Source organism: Lutjanus erythropterus, chromosome 12 (genome assembly GCF_056507025.1).
Source record: "Lutjanus erythropterus isolate fLutEry1 chromosome 12, fLutEry1.hap2, whole genome shotgun sequence".
Lineage (NCBI taxonomy): Eukaryota > Metazoa > Chordata > Actinopteri > Lutjaniformes > Lutjanidae > Lutjanus > Lutjanus erythropterus.
The window spans coordinates 30882855-30896537 of NC_139328.1; the positions used below are offsets into that span (position 1 = coordinate 30882855).

General features: G+C 38.8%; 1 protein-coding gene across 1 annotated transcript in view; it reads right to left on the minus strand.

Annotated features, from left to right (window-relative positions):
* slc6a9 (solute carrier family 6 member 9) overlaps nt 1-12561 on the minus strand; it is a 109751-nt gene extending 97190 nt beyond the window's left edge. The window contains exon 1 of the mRNA XM_084731897.1: nt 12402-12561. The gene's annotated coding sequence lies outside the window, so the exon portion shown is untranslated. The remainder of the gene's footprint in view (nt 1-12401) is intronic.
* Between the last annotated feature and the right edge of the window lie 1122 nt (nt 12562-13683).

A 13683-nucleotide genomic window follows, 5' to 3' on the forward strand; every position in this document is an offset into this window, starting at 1 on the left:
AACCATCACGTTAGTTTCTGTTGTAATAAACTCCGTCATTAACAACAGTCTCCTCCACACGCAGCTTCTCTGCTGCTGTGAAAACTGAATCGCAGGTGGATTAATATGTGTGGGGAGAGTTAGGTTTTGTCTTTTTGTCTTTATAAAACATCCTGCTGATGAAGAAAGTCAACAGATCAGATACAGACAGGGTCAGAGAATCACACTGACCTCTGTGTGTCTGTACTGTACGTGTGTGTCTGTACTGTATGTGTGTGTATGGAGGAGCTGCACTGACGCAGAGAGGAGAGATGCTGCAGCCGTGTGATAATAAATGACATCAAAATTTAAATGTCAGCACTCATCAATACTCTGGTCTTTAATAACCCCCACATGAGACACACAATGTGCTGTACAGGTGTTCGGATTTAAACGGAATTTAGTCATCAAATTACTCGAATTACTTTAGGAATGGTTTCAACCCCAAAATTAATGTCTTCTCTGTAATTTTCACACTTTGCAAAGTCATCCTGCGGGCCGGACTGGACCCTCTGGCGGGCCGGCTTTGGCCCGCAGGCTGTACATTTGACACCCCTGATCAAGATTTTTACATGTGCATACATACATGCACATAGAACAGCTAGCATGGCTTTACAGACCTGGGCAGGAATCTGCAGGTCCCCCTCTCTTATCCCCCACTGACATTCTGAAAACTTATTGAGTAACATCAAGTTAAACGCTAAGCACATAACCAGCAGCGGGTTTGATTTTGAGCCTGGTAAAAATGAACTGCTGGAAAACTGGGATACCCATCTTGACGTGCAAATGCTACAAAGCTGGGACTGAGTGAACTTCTGAGAGGTCAACTGAGCTAAGAAACTGTGATAAATTAGCAACCAAATAAGACAAGAAACTATAGTCTGACAGGCCGCTGGGAGCCGGTGGGCCCGTCGCTCTGTGGGCTGCCCATTATACAAAAAAAAGATGGAGAGAGATGAGTCATCACCCCATTTTGATAATGCACTGGCCCACATCTTCTTCAATACCTGTTCAGTTGTCAGTCGAAGTTTTGCAGCTGAAGCCATAACATGAAAAAAGAACAGAGGGAAAGTCACTGGGCTCGTCAGTGCCACTTCATGAGGTGATCAATCACGGCCTGGATGGAGTGGGTGTTATGCATGAATGGCTATGATTACTGACAATTTAGTACTTGGCATTAAGGTTGTCAAAAGTATCGATATTTCAATATTTTTTTTCAATACCACACATTTAAAACAATACAATACCAACATTAGTACCAAGTACCAAAGCTGTACAAAAGAAAAGCTGCTTGATCTGTTCAGTTTAGACTTTATTTACCTGCCTGAAGTCTGAAGACAGTGTTGACTGGTGGTATCTGTGCCAGCACTGTGTGCAGGTTAGGGCAGGGTTCAGTTAAAATAAAGAACAAAATCATCCTGCTTTGTGTGTCTAGGACTTTTTGTCCCTTTTACTATGGTATTGACAGAGATATCAAGTATCTTATTTTTAGCTAGTATTGTATCAAAGTTTGAAAATCTGGTATCATGATAACCCTACTTAGTATTAACAAATCCATCCTTGACACTTAAGTCAAAGTTGTAATTGATGGCCTTGCCCAGGCCAGCAAAGTCCAATGGCCCTTTTCCATACACAGAGCTGGCCTGGCTCGATTCGGTTTGTCTCGGACTGTCAGCCCAGCATGTCGGGGTTTGCATTTCCATTATAACAGGCCTACCCACTTGAAGGTGTGTCTTTTACCTGAAGATGAGCTCGAGGAGGCTCGAGTTGAGCGGCTATAAAGGGACAAACCGTTCATATACATCTCCTGGGATAAACACACGGTTTCTTTAAGTTCTTCACAATAAACATCCCCTGTTGTTTCGTTATTTAAATGCTTTTATTATGGAGGAGGTAATTTAACACAACTCCAACACATCTGAAAACAAATGTGAAACGGTAAAATAATGCAGATACCTGAAAGTACAAACAACGACACGGGAGAAAAAACACATTTCAGCGCGCTGACAGTAATAATGGAAATGCAATCCGGCACAGTACAGTTTGTCTCAGCATGGCCAAAAGCACTGGTGGAAAAGGCCCACAAGTGACCTGGACGCTAAAATAATTAAATTCCATGCCTTCTCTAGACTCAGAAGCTGCCAGTATGCCTCATAACAACTGCTTGCTGGACGGCTTGTTGATAGCTTCGGAAATTCCCTAATCCATACCTTTCTGCAGTCGGATCGGGAGCTGTGTACAACCATTTCTGTAAACGACAATCTGACATTCACGAGCGTTTCCTGCCATGATTGACCAGCTGTGCAGAGATAAGAAAAGAGCCAGGGTTTGAACTCCTCTCTGGAGCTCCCTAACTTCACACATGTAAAAACACTTTTGATCTAAGACCAAAGACACACTTGCTTTTAACTACGTGCTTGCATACGTATCCATACGCCTTGCTTATCTTGCATCCATATGGAGATATGGTTGTGCAAGTCCTCAGAAATTAAGCCAAATATGCGGTTAAACAGCAAGTCTATCTCAGAGCTAATGGCTCTCCAGGCCTCATCTCCCCTTGGTTTTCCATGTCTAAGGTTAAATGAGCTCAATAAGTGACAGATGACGGATGATGATCAAAATGATGAAAGGGTGCAAAAGTCACTCTGCTGCCATCCCAAGGTATTTTTCACATCCTGCTGAAACACTGGTCCTTCCTCAAACTCTTGCATAAAAAAGTTCACCCCATCACAAAGACTCAGAGCCAAAAAAGATTTAGTTAAGGCCTTTGAGGTCAGGAGGACCACGGAAATATTAGCCTGTGATTGGTAAAAAGAAATGGGAGGATGCCACACAGTTATACATTAACCACCAAGAGCATTTCTTTGTTAGGGGCCCATTTTCTGGTAACAAGGTGACCTTTTGAGCCAAAGAACTGCCAGTCAAAAGGCATGCAGCTGAAAGGTAGTTTAGTTCTTATTTCTTAATTTCACAAAACCATCTTTGAAGCAGAAAATGAACCGAGGTGAAGACACACAAGAGGGATTCATTAATTACTTTCCTTTATCTAAAATACAGATGCAACCGTCCCGCAAGCTATTTTCAATGTGCACTCTACATCTACACTGTGGCAGTGTCCCTCAGCTCCCTGTCTGACACGCTGTACAACACAGTGGCTTCAAGACAAAATAGCATCTGTTATTGCTAGCTGAACTTACAATGGGCTTGCAAAGCAGCTGTGTCTATTATCAATAATGTCAATATGCAGCGGTATGATTGGGACTCCACAAGCTCTGTTTTGTCATGATAGACAGCCTCTTTCTTACACTGTGCACAGAAAGGTAAATATGACTTAGAAATTGTGACAGTACTCAAAGCAGCACTAACTATGCTCAGGCCTTTGTTCAGCATGCCGTAAATAGAGCCAGCGAGCTACTGTATGCATCACTTTGGACTGCCGAAAAATAAGAATTCTTACAATAAGGCAATGACATTGGGAATGAGAAGATATGGGATTTTAATATGACATTTTTGTAATAGTGGCATTCAATGATATTTGGCTGCTGTGGCAGACGAGTTGGAAAGGGAGGAGAGGGCTGCAAAAATACACAATCTATAGCTGTAAATCCAGAAAAAAACAAGAAAAATCTGTACCAATATGGACTCTTTCTAAGCGTCCCGCCAAGATGACTGAGTTAAAATCGCTGTGCTAAATAGTGCAGCGATAAATAGAGCAGACGAAACCTTTTCAAAGGCATCTGCTGATGATAATCAATGAATAGACCCTGCTATGACACAAACACACAAGCACGCACATACCCATGCAGGAGCTGACTGTCTCTTATGTCTTTTAAAACGGACTGAAGACCTGGGCTCTGCAACAACAACAGTTGCTGACTGGGAGAGAAGGTTAAGTCTAATGGAAGACGAAATTAATTTTGTGATCAAATAATATATTGTGCTAGATACATGATCCACCTGAATTGTTTAAATTGTGTTTCCAGACACTCAGTGAACCAAACTATAGCTATCGTTCACTCAGGCTGTTAACTCATGCTAACATCAGCAGTTATATTAATTATATTTAACAACTTCTAGTAACACAAGAGATTGTTATAAAAAATGCTTTTCCTGAATCCAGTATTTTACTTTGGGTAAAGCAAATAACTGAGTTGGAAATTTGGACATTTTTCTGATGCCTTAAATTTAGGTTGCATTAATGCAAACTGTTGATTTGAAAGCAATCACATGATTAAGTCATCTCACTTAAAGCAAGTGTTTTTGTCTAACTTGTTAACTCGATTTGAAACAACCTAATTAATCTGTGTGCTACCAATTGAAGTAATTTTTTGAGTTGGTCCAATAATCCTCTTTTTTTCATTGTGAAATACAACACAGACGCAGCAACGCAGGATACATTTATGATACAAACCATACATTCAGTCAGCGATTGTGTGTGCAGCCTCAGCCTCCCTGACTCTTTCAAAATGGAGATTCCTCTTGAGTGAAACTGCAGTACAGCGTGAATAAGTGATAATTTGCATACAACAATGTGCAACTGTTCCTCCAGCCTTGTGTATATGAAACATCTTACAACAAAAGACCATTTCCCAGCAGCTGACACATTCACGCCTACCAGTTATGTCTTGTCAGTCACTGCTCAAAAGGAGATAAATCTGTGAACACATCCTCAAACCATCCACCCGAGTGACATTCCAGTTGTTGTGCCAAACCAACGAGCATTACAAACCAAGAATGGCCACATATAGTTGATCGGATACTGAGATATACAGATATTAAAAAATAATAATATATATGGTTTCGGAGGGCTACTCGAGGTATGGGTATTGTAATCGGAAGGGAAGAAATATTATCTCAACATCACTGATCTACATATTCACAAGTATTTTTTGCCAAGCAGTCTACAAATACCATAATTTATCAAGTATTCTCTATTGTAGCAGGAGAGTTTAAATAGGGATTGTCTAGTAAGTGGTCAAATTGGCCCATTGGTATGTTTTTTCTGCTCAATCCAAGGGGGACAAACAAAAAGAAGTATTAAAGTGATGCAATAATTGATATTACACATATTATTATACATATTGTGTACCTAATCTTGTTATTGATTACATTAAAAAAATCATAACTCATAGAAATTAAAATATTTGTTTCAGCAGAGCTTAACTTAGTATTAGGGCTGCAACTGATGATTATTTTCACAATACATTAATCAGTCGATTATTTTCTCCATTAAAGGGATAGTTCAGCTAAAAATGAAGATTCAGTCATTATCTGCTCACCCTCATGCTGATTGAGGGTCGAGGTTTATTTTGTTAGTCCGCAAAACACTGGCAGAGTTTCACAGGAAAACAGTGTTGCAGAATCTCCCAAACAATGGAAGTGAATGGTGACCAGTTTTCAAACGTAAAATCAACTGAAAAAACAAACAAAACATTAAATGCCTCCATACTGCTTGTCTGGCATAATCTAAGTCTCCTAAAGTCCAGACATTCCATTTGCACACTGTCACAACATGCATACCCAGTTCAGACAGGGTGCATGTGTAAGTGAACATGGCTCCGAGCTAAGCATCTACAGTGAAGATTCAGGCTAACAGCATGGTGAAAAAAATCTATATTTTTAAGTCAACTTGCTACGTCGGTCGGTCGTTGGATTACACAAGACGAGAGCAGTATGGAGCCATTTTATTTTTTTATTCTGTTTTTTTTCCTTTGAACTGGTCACCATTCACTTCCATTGTTTGGGAGATTCTGCAACGCTGTTTTCCTGTGAAACTCCAGCAGTATTTTGTGGACTAAATGATTACACCTGATCTTCAGTTGGCATGTGGGTGAGGAGATAATGACTGAATTTTCATTTTTGGGTGAACTATCCCTTTAAGAAATGAATAGTTGTGTCAGAAAATGGTTAAAAATATCGATCAATGTTTCCCAAAGTGACTTCCTCCATTATAACAGAAACCGCTTGCAACATTACAATATCATTATTTGTTTGGCTTTTTGCTAGCAGATAATGCTATGTACTTCTCTTTCTCCCTCTTCATGTGTGTAAGTGGAAGGTACACTTTAATTTGGCATACTCTCAAGGTTAGTTGCAGTTGACAAACTTAGATCAAACTTATTCCCTGATTCACTGTGTAAATTTGATATGTGTGTAGACAAACCCACCTGATCCATCTTTCATTTGTTGACAAGGAACTGCTGCACTCCTAACAAACCAAACAGCTGGGTCTAACTACGCTCTGGAGCCCCCTAGTGGTTGCAGCGTGTAGATTCCTGTTCATTCTGACAACCTCCAGTCTCCCCTTCTAATCACAGAGAACATTAGTGCATAACAAAGCAGCACCATCACTATGTTACACTTTAAAGATGTGTGATCAGAGCAGCTGTCTATTAAAGGCAGAGATCTCTGACACTGCAGCTGACTTAGTGGCTGCCCTTGTGTTGTATTACTGCTGATATGCAGACAGTATCACTTCCTCCGTCTCCTTTTCTTCATCCTCAACTCTTTTCAATGCATAACCCTCATACTCTCTTTTCCTCTAGTCACACAGTATCTGGGCATTCCACCAGTCCAGACATGTCTGGACTAATGCTTCACAAAAATAACAATGAAATATCTCAGAGCTGACTGTGAAAACTGTCTGATCAAGCCATGGGAAAGCTCAATCATAATAAATATTAGAAATATGCTACAGTGCAAATGCAACACATTCACCATACTGGCTTGTATAAAATCGCCCGTTTCAGCATCCATAAATCGTCTTTGACACCACAGGTATTTCAACCTGGCCAGACTAGTCTTCTCATATTTAATGATTCTGTGACACACCATTTATGTCCAATGCCGATGTTCCAGTTATGGATGTGTCTTTTAGGTCATGAGGCAAAAAATTAGGACGTGGAGTGGATGGACATTGTCCACAAGTATCCCGCCACAGACTGTAAAGCTGTACCTGAGCCGGAAACGAGGTTAATGAGAGCTGTGAGAGTGCACCAGAACAAGAGTTGTAGCTGTAAAACCAAGACAACGCTTGCTCCAGTGGCATGTTAGCCTACCACTAATTTCAGTGTTGTGTTCGTTGAATGTGCTCATATTTTTGGTGAACTGAACAAATCAGTTTGCGTTTAATGATCGTGAACCTAAGTATTGTTCAGTCCTGAGAGAGATAACAGATAAAAGTATGATTGCAGCAGAGAGACAGAGCATGTGAATATGGACAGAACTGTCAACGTGATATAAAAACTGTCTTTCATCGCAAAGCTTCATGTTTTTCTATAATTCTGCAGTTTATCAGTGAAGTGTATGAACCACACTGCAGGCTGGAGTCTGTTAACGGTGAGAAACAGTTAGTGTTACATAATCATCTCCAAATGTCTGTATCTATGGAAACCCATGTCTGCCAATATGATGAAGAAAAAACAATTATAATGAGAAATTATCAAAACAGTGTCTGGGAATCTCAAAATAATGATTTAGTATTTGGAAGTATTGACTATATCTCAAAATAATGAGAAACATTCTCAAAATTACTTACATTCTAAGTCATCATGTTAAGATATTAATTTCATTCATTCATTTCAATTTATTAATTTAAGTCATTATTTTGAGATAGGGGAGACTGGGGACAATTGAAACATTTTTTTTATTTTCACTCATAATTCAAAGACTATTTGAAATACACTAGTCATCTTTTGCTATGAGAAACATATATATGTTGACTAATTAATAATACAATTGGATAAGGACAAGATGATGTCAGAGTTTTACCATTACCCCACTCGGTGGGGGCAACTGAACATGTGTTCAGGGCAGTTGACACACTGAAAAATCACATCAACCCACTGTATCTCAAATAAAAGCCACCTTAAAATAATCAACATTTTTTTAGTATATGGTTCAAAGTTCTATTTCCAATCAAATTAAGTTTAACAACATTTAAAAAAAAAAAAACACGGAAGAAATTACATTTAAAGATTAAAAAAAAAATAAATGTGTATTATGAACATGAACTGGTTCATTTTAATCTGTGTGAACTGAACTTTGAGCCTGCTCTTTTTAAGTGTGAAGCTGCAAAACAGTGATAACACTACTGAGGTTCCAGTTTCTGAATGAACTGACAAAATCTCACATCAACAACATTCACTACATCCTATTTTAGTGATAATTTTGATGAAAATGCCCTGAGGTTGAAGTGAGACGTTTGACCACTTCTGTTCCTGTCCACTGACTCTACAGGGGAACTTCCGATTAACCAATAAGCCTCACTGATGATTACTCATATTCTTTCAGCCATAGTTAAAATGCTTTAAAAAAGGCTTCAAAGCAGGCCTTTATCACAGCCATAGGCACAGTAGATTTTTTTTTGGTCAGAGACTCCCACGGCCGAGTTTCTTGTCTTGTCAGTAGGTGTTGTGCCTGACCTGAACTCAATCTCTGCCTCAGAGCTATACTGGTGGGAAGTTCAGTGGGGAGAACTAGTAAGGGATTTGTTTCTCATGTGTCTGCAGCTAAACCTTACCTCAAAATATCTGCTGCTGGTATGAGCGGCTTAACTGTCAAGTGTAGAGAATCGTTTCTAAAATGCACTTGATAAAAGTTGGTAATCAGTGGTGACTATTTTATTCTATTTGGTTTGTTAAAGCCTTCAGTGCTACCATGGAGCAAAGTGCAATCTCGGCTATATTTTGTAATGCAATCATTTCAAGCATAAATGTTAAGATCTGGCAACTTACCTTATTAATCTTTAGTTTGTGATTGAGCAAATTACATTTGCCTGATGAAGGTACAACAGAACTTTAATGAAAGATTGGAATTTTTGTACTTTTTATGTGTTTCTTGCATGTTTTCAGATCACATAGTTATTATTAGCATGCATTTGTCAAATTACAAACATACCGTTACTGTGCTTTTGAGATACATATAAGAAGGCTAACTGTATGTTCACATTATCAGCTATACAGTTACAAAACGCCTGGCTACAATGACGACAAGGAACTTGAAAAATTAAAAATGACTTAAAAATGACAGACTTGTAGCCTGATGCTTTGTCACTGGTAGTCTGAACATACCATGAGCTGTTGTGATTAGGCTGTAGGAGACTATTAGGTTGCCTCATACTGGTCAACTGTTGGTCGGTTAGAAGACTCTTAGTCGGCCACATTTTCATTTATTCATTAGTCACAGAAAAAAAAAACAAGCACAAAGTCCATTCGGCATCTGCACCTCATCATTTGGCCTGGGGGATTGTTGCAACGTGGACTTTTTCTCTCACAACACTTCAAGCACAGGAGCCCTAATGCTAACTGTGCTGTGTCATTAGCTACTTAGCTCAGTTAACAGTCCTATTAGATTGGAACACAGCCTCAGAGACCAGCAGTGTGACAACTGGGAATACAGTACCACAGTGATTTAATAGCTCAGTCCAGGACTCTGACTCCAGGGACAATGAAGTCACAAAGGGTTCAGGAGGCGTGAAGTGGTTGAGGAGTGAGTTTGTAACTTAACAAATTAATTTGTAAGGACACGTTTGAACAACAACACCTGTAAGAGGTATTGAAATAGGTTAACATTATATTCAGTCTCTTGCTGGTTGTTTTGACACGTTCGGAATCATTACCGCTTTTTTACAGCATTTAACAGGAGGTTCACTTGATGTCCACAAATATGTATTTAAATAATTAAATCAACATCATGAATGGTTAACAAGTAGTTAACTAATGGCTTGAACTGATGACCACTAATCATAAAGACAATCTTTAGTCGGGGGCAGCTCTATAGGAGTCCCTGCCCTTTCTACACACGTTAAGTTGTGTGTTATCTCCACAGCCCCGCATGAGGAAAGCAAACAGAAAACTTCAGGGCTGCATGAAAGAAAGGTCCTCCTGTGTGTGGACAAGGATATGGCGGGTAGGGGGTGGTGTGTGTGTCTGCATGTGTGTTGGGGGCTGGGGTTACTGCCATTCATGCATGCACAACTTCTGTTGACATACCCTACTTTTACCATTTTCTCCAGCAACCAATATGGTTACATTACGTGACTGCAACTAAAGCATAAAGACCGTATTGAAGAAACGCTATTTTCATTATCATTTAGTTGCAGGGCTATAAAAAGACAGTAACAGCAATAAATGCTCATCATGCTTTTCCCTTGTTTTCTCCTACCAACCATCCAAAACAAACATATTCAATATACAATGATGCAACACTGAGAAAACCAGCAAAGATTTACATCTGAGCGGCTCAGACTTTTTATTTTTGGAAAATTTTGGACCGGTGTGTATGATTTTGAGGCATCTAGTGATTAGACAGCACACACATCATATCACCTTTCACTTCCAACGGTACGGTGTGATGCAAAACTTGTGAAAAATGGTGAAAAACACTAAAGGGCGTCTCTTTCGAGTCAGTGTTTGGTTTGTCCACTCTAGGTTACCATGGAAACATGCTGGTGCAACATGGCAGTCTCCATGGAAGGGGATCCCTGCCTGTAGCCATTGTGTGTATAAAAATGAGTACTGCAGTCCAAACAACAACTTGGAGCCATAGACTGTATATCAAATATGTTGTAATCCTGTTTTATATATGATCTATAGTTGAAGCGAGTTGCTCTCCCTCTGAAATCACAGACTCCAGATGAATTAAGTAACTTCCTGTCTCACTGACTGCCAGACTCCATTAACATTTTCCTCATTTTAACAGTTATAAACATCTACACCTTGTACAAGATGGGTAATGATTTCTTACTACTCATAAACAAACACAAATTCAATTTGGCAAAAATTCCGCATTAATTTGAACTCTGATTAATGTGAAATGGACACACAGGTCCAGAATGGAAATTTCAAGAATGAAGCACTGAGGCGTTCATGTCAGCCGAAGCAAGTATTTCAACTAACTAACTACTTAATGAGACACTGATTAGATGATCATCTGAACCAAATCTTATTTTATGAGGAAGATTATAAAAAACGCTGCTGTGATTGAAGATTGAGATTATCCCACCAATATTGATTTCCAAACTCTTTCCTAAGTTAAAATAAATCTTACACACTGAACCTTTAAAAAAATCATCAATTAGTCCACTATTTTCCTCAGCTCCAATAACTGTTTAATACAAAATAATAAAACAATGTTAATATGAAAACACATATACGTTAAACCTATGGTCATATTATAAGCATTAGTGACATTAGGACATATAAACTGCTGTCAGTAACAATCATATACAGGCTGTCCAATTTAACAAATTTATTACAAAAGCAAATTAATCGACAAATCTGTGGAAATTATTACAAAATGAAAAGAAGATATTGAAGTTTTTTAATACACCTCTATATGGGCACCATTAGTTGCACGAAGCACATCAAGACGGTACTCGATTTCTTGCCATGTTCACTGTAGCACAGCCTCATCAATGGTGGCAATGACATCAGTGATCTTTAGCTTCATGTGTGAAGCATGAATGTGATTAAAAACTTTGATAACCACTGAGTACATAGAACAAATCTGATTAACATATTTCATCAAGTGATTTTTTAATAAATTTTTTAAATTGTAAAGAGACTGTGGACACCCTGTATGATTTCATATTATTAATTAAAACCTGACCACAAAATCGGCCAGATATACATAACTGATGTCAGACAGTCAGTATCAGAATCAGTAATAGAAGCAAAATAAGTGGATTTTTTTTTTTTAAATAATTGATGTATCCTTTTCTACTTTTAAGCAACAATATTGGAAAGACAGACCCCAACGATTCAGTGTTGTTTCTGCCTGAAATATCAATAAAAAATATTGTTAGAATTACAATTATAAGTTGTATTTTTTCTTTAACATCAGCATGTATATAATAAGTTAGGCTCTAGTCCCCATAGCTATGTTAAGAATACAGGTTTTGTAGTCAATTGTTTTTTGTTTTATTTTTTCTTTTGGCGAAATGATGTAACTGGTATATAATTTATCAGCAACTCCTCTGCCTGACAGGCAGTGTTTTAAGAAGAACGTTTCTGCCCACCTCTTCTTCCTCCTGTAAGTGGAGCCACAACAAGGGGGAGGCCACGACCACTGCCACGTGTTTCTCCCTGCTGAGATTAACTAACAGTTTTACAACCGTCTGCATCACAATATGGATTACTCCGCCTGGGACCACCTTTATTATAATCAAGTGTCTACTTAACGGACACGTGTTGAATGTTTTTTTTTTTTCTATTTCTATTTGCCATATAATCATTTTGGCACATTTACAGCCAAACAATGTCACATGAAGTAGTTCCTTCAACAGAATATGCACATTACAGCCTCATTTTCAGTTCTTACCCAGAAATTCAGAATTGAAACAGAAAACCGTCTTCCCTTCTCGCGAGAAGGCGTCTTCTTACCGTGGAGGTGAGCAGTCGTCTTTTCCCCTTGTTGAGCGCGGCGTTCTTCATATATGGTATTTTTTCCGCCAATATTGGCTTATTGGAAGTTGCATCACCTTGGTCTTCCGTCCTCCTCGGTCACAGCCGGGCCAGCAACTCCTCCTTAAGCCCCTCCTTTCTCAGCTCCTCAGCAGCCGGGGGGTCACCAGCAACATGTGAGGCCTCCTGTGTGTCGGCACACACAACCTGTCAGAGACACTTCTGCTCCTGAGTGCTGCTGTATCAACACGCGTCTGTCAACTGTCTGCTCTCTGTTGGGCATATTTGCCAATAAAATGATGACAGATAATTGTGTAAAAGCAATTAAGAATCAATCTTGTGTAATTCTACATTTTCATTTTTAAATAAAAGCCTTCATAAAAGTGACTAAACGTGAGTGCTGTAGACACAAGAATATTATGGAAGTAGGGGAGACTGGGGAGGGTTGCAACCCCAGGTTAGTTGTATCCCTGTCAATTTGACCTATTAAAAATATGCTGTCATCAATATGGTACAGTCGCATTTCCTTTTAGAGCTCATGTGAGAAGTGGAATATTACTGCTAGTGACATTGTGGATTTTAGACTGATTTTCAGGTAAAACCATAAAAAAATTGGGATTAAGTTTATTTTTTGTCCAGCATTGTATTGTGCATAAAATGGTTTTACTTGTGTGACCTAAAGTAGAAGTTTCTCTAGTTTAATGTGATGCTTTACATTCATGCTACCAAGCCCATATGCTGAAACAGATAGCAGGGATGATGTATTTTTGTGGATAACCTGGAAGTTAGCATCGCTGTGGTTCCATCCACAAAAATCAGATGGGATTTTTCCATTGGATTTTGTATTAGTGCAAAACATAAGCGCTGTCACAAACAAAACTTTATGATACTGTTAAGTTTTGTTCAGCAAGATAATCTTTAAAGATTTTCTGATTTTTGAAGCATAAATACAATCGCTAGAGGTAAAAAGCTAACATTAGGCTACAAACAAACTACACCACAGTTACATGACTCAACAGCGCCCCTGCTAAGTGAGTAGTGTTCGGCATGATGATGTTTCAGGTCTGTGATAACCACCGTGGTCTCATTTAGCCACTTGTTAGCAACCGCCTTTTCAAAGACACATAAAGGCTTCAAAATTCATGAGTGGGTATTTGCTGACGTATTTTATGTTGTAGAACAAAATGTGAAAATCTCTTGAAAAGCTTGTGCAAATGATGAAAACCCCATTCAAAAAATGTATTGATTTGGAGTCGAGGGA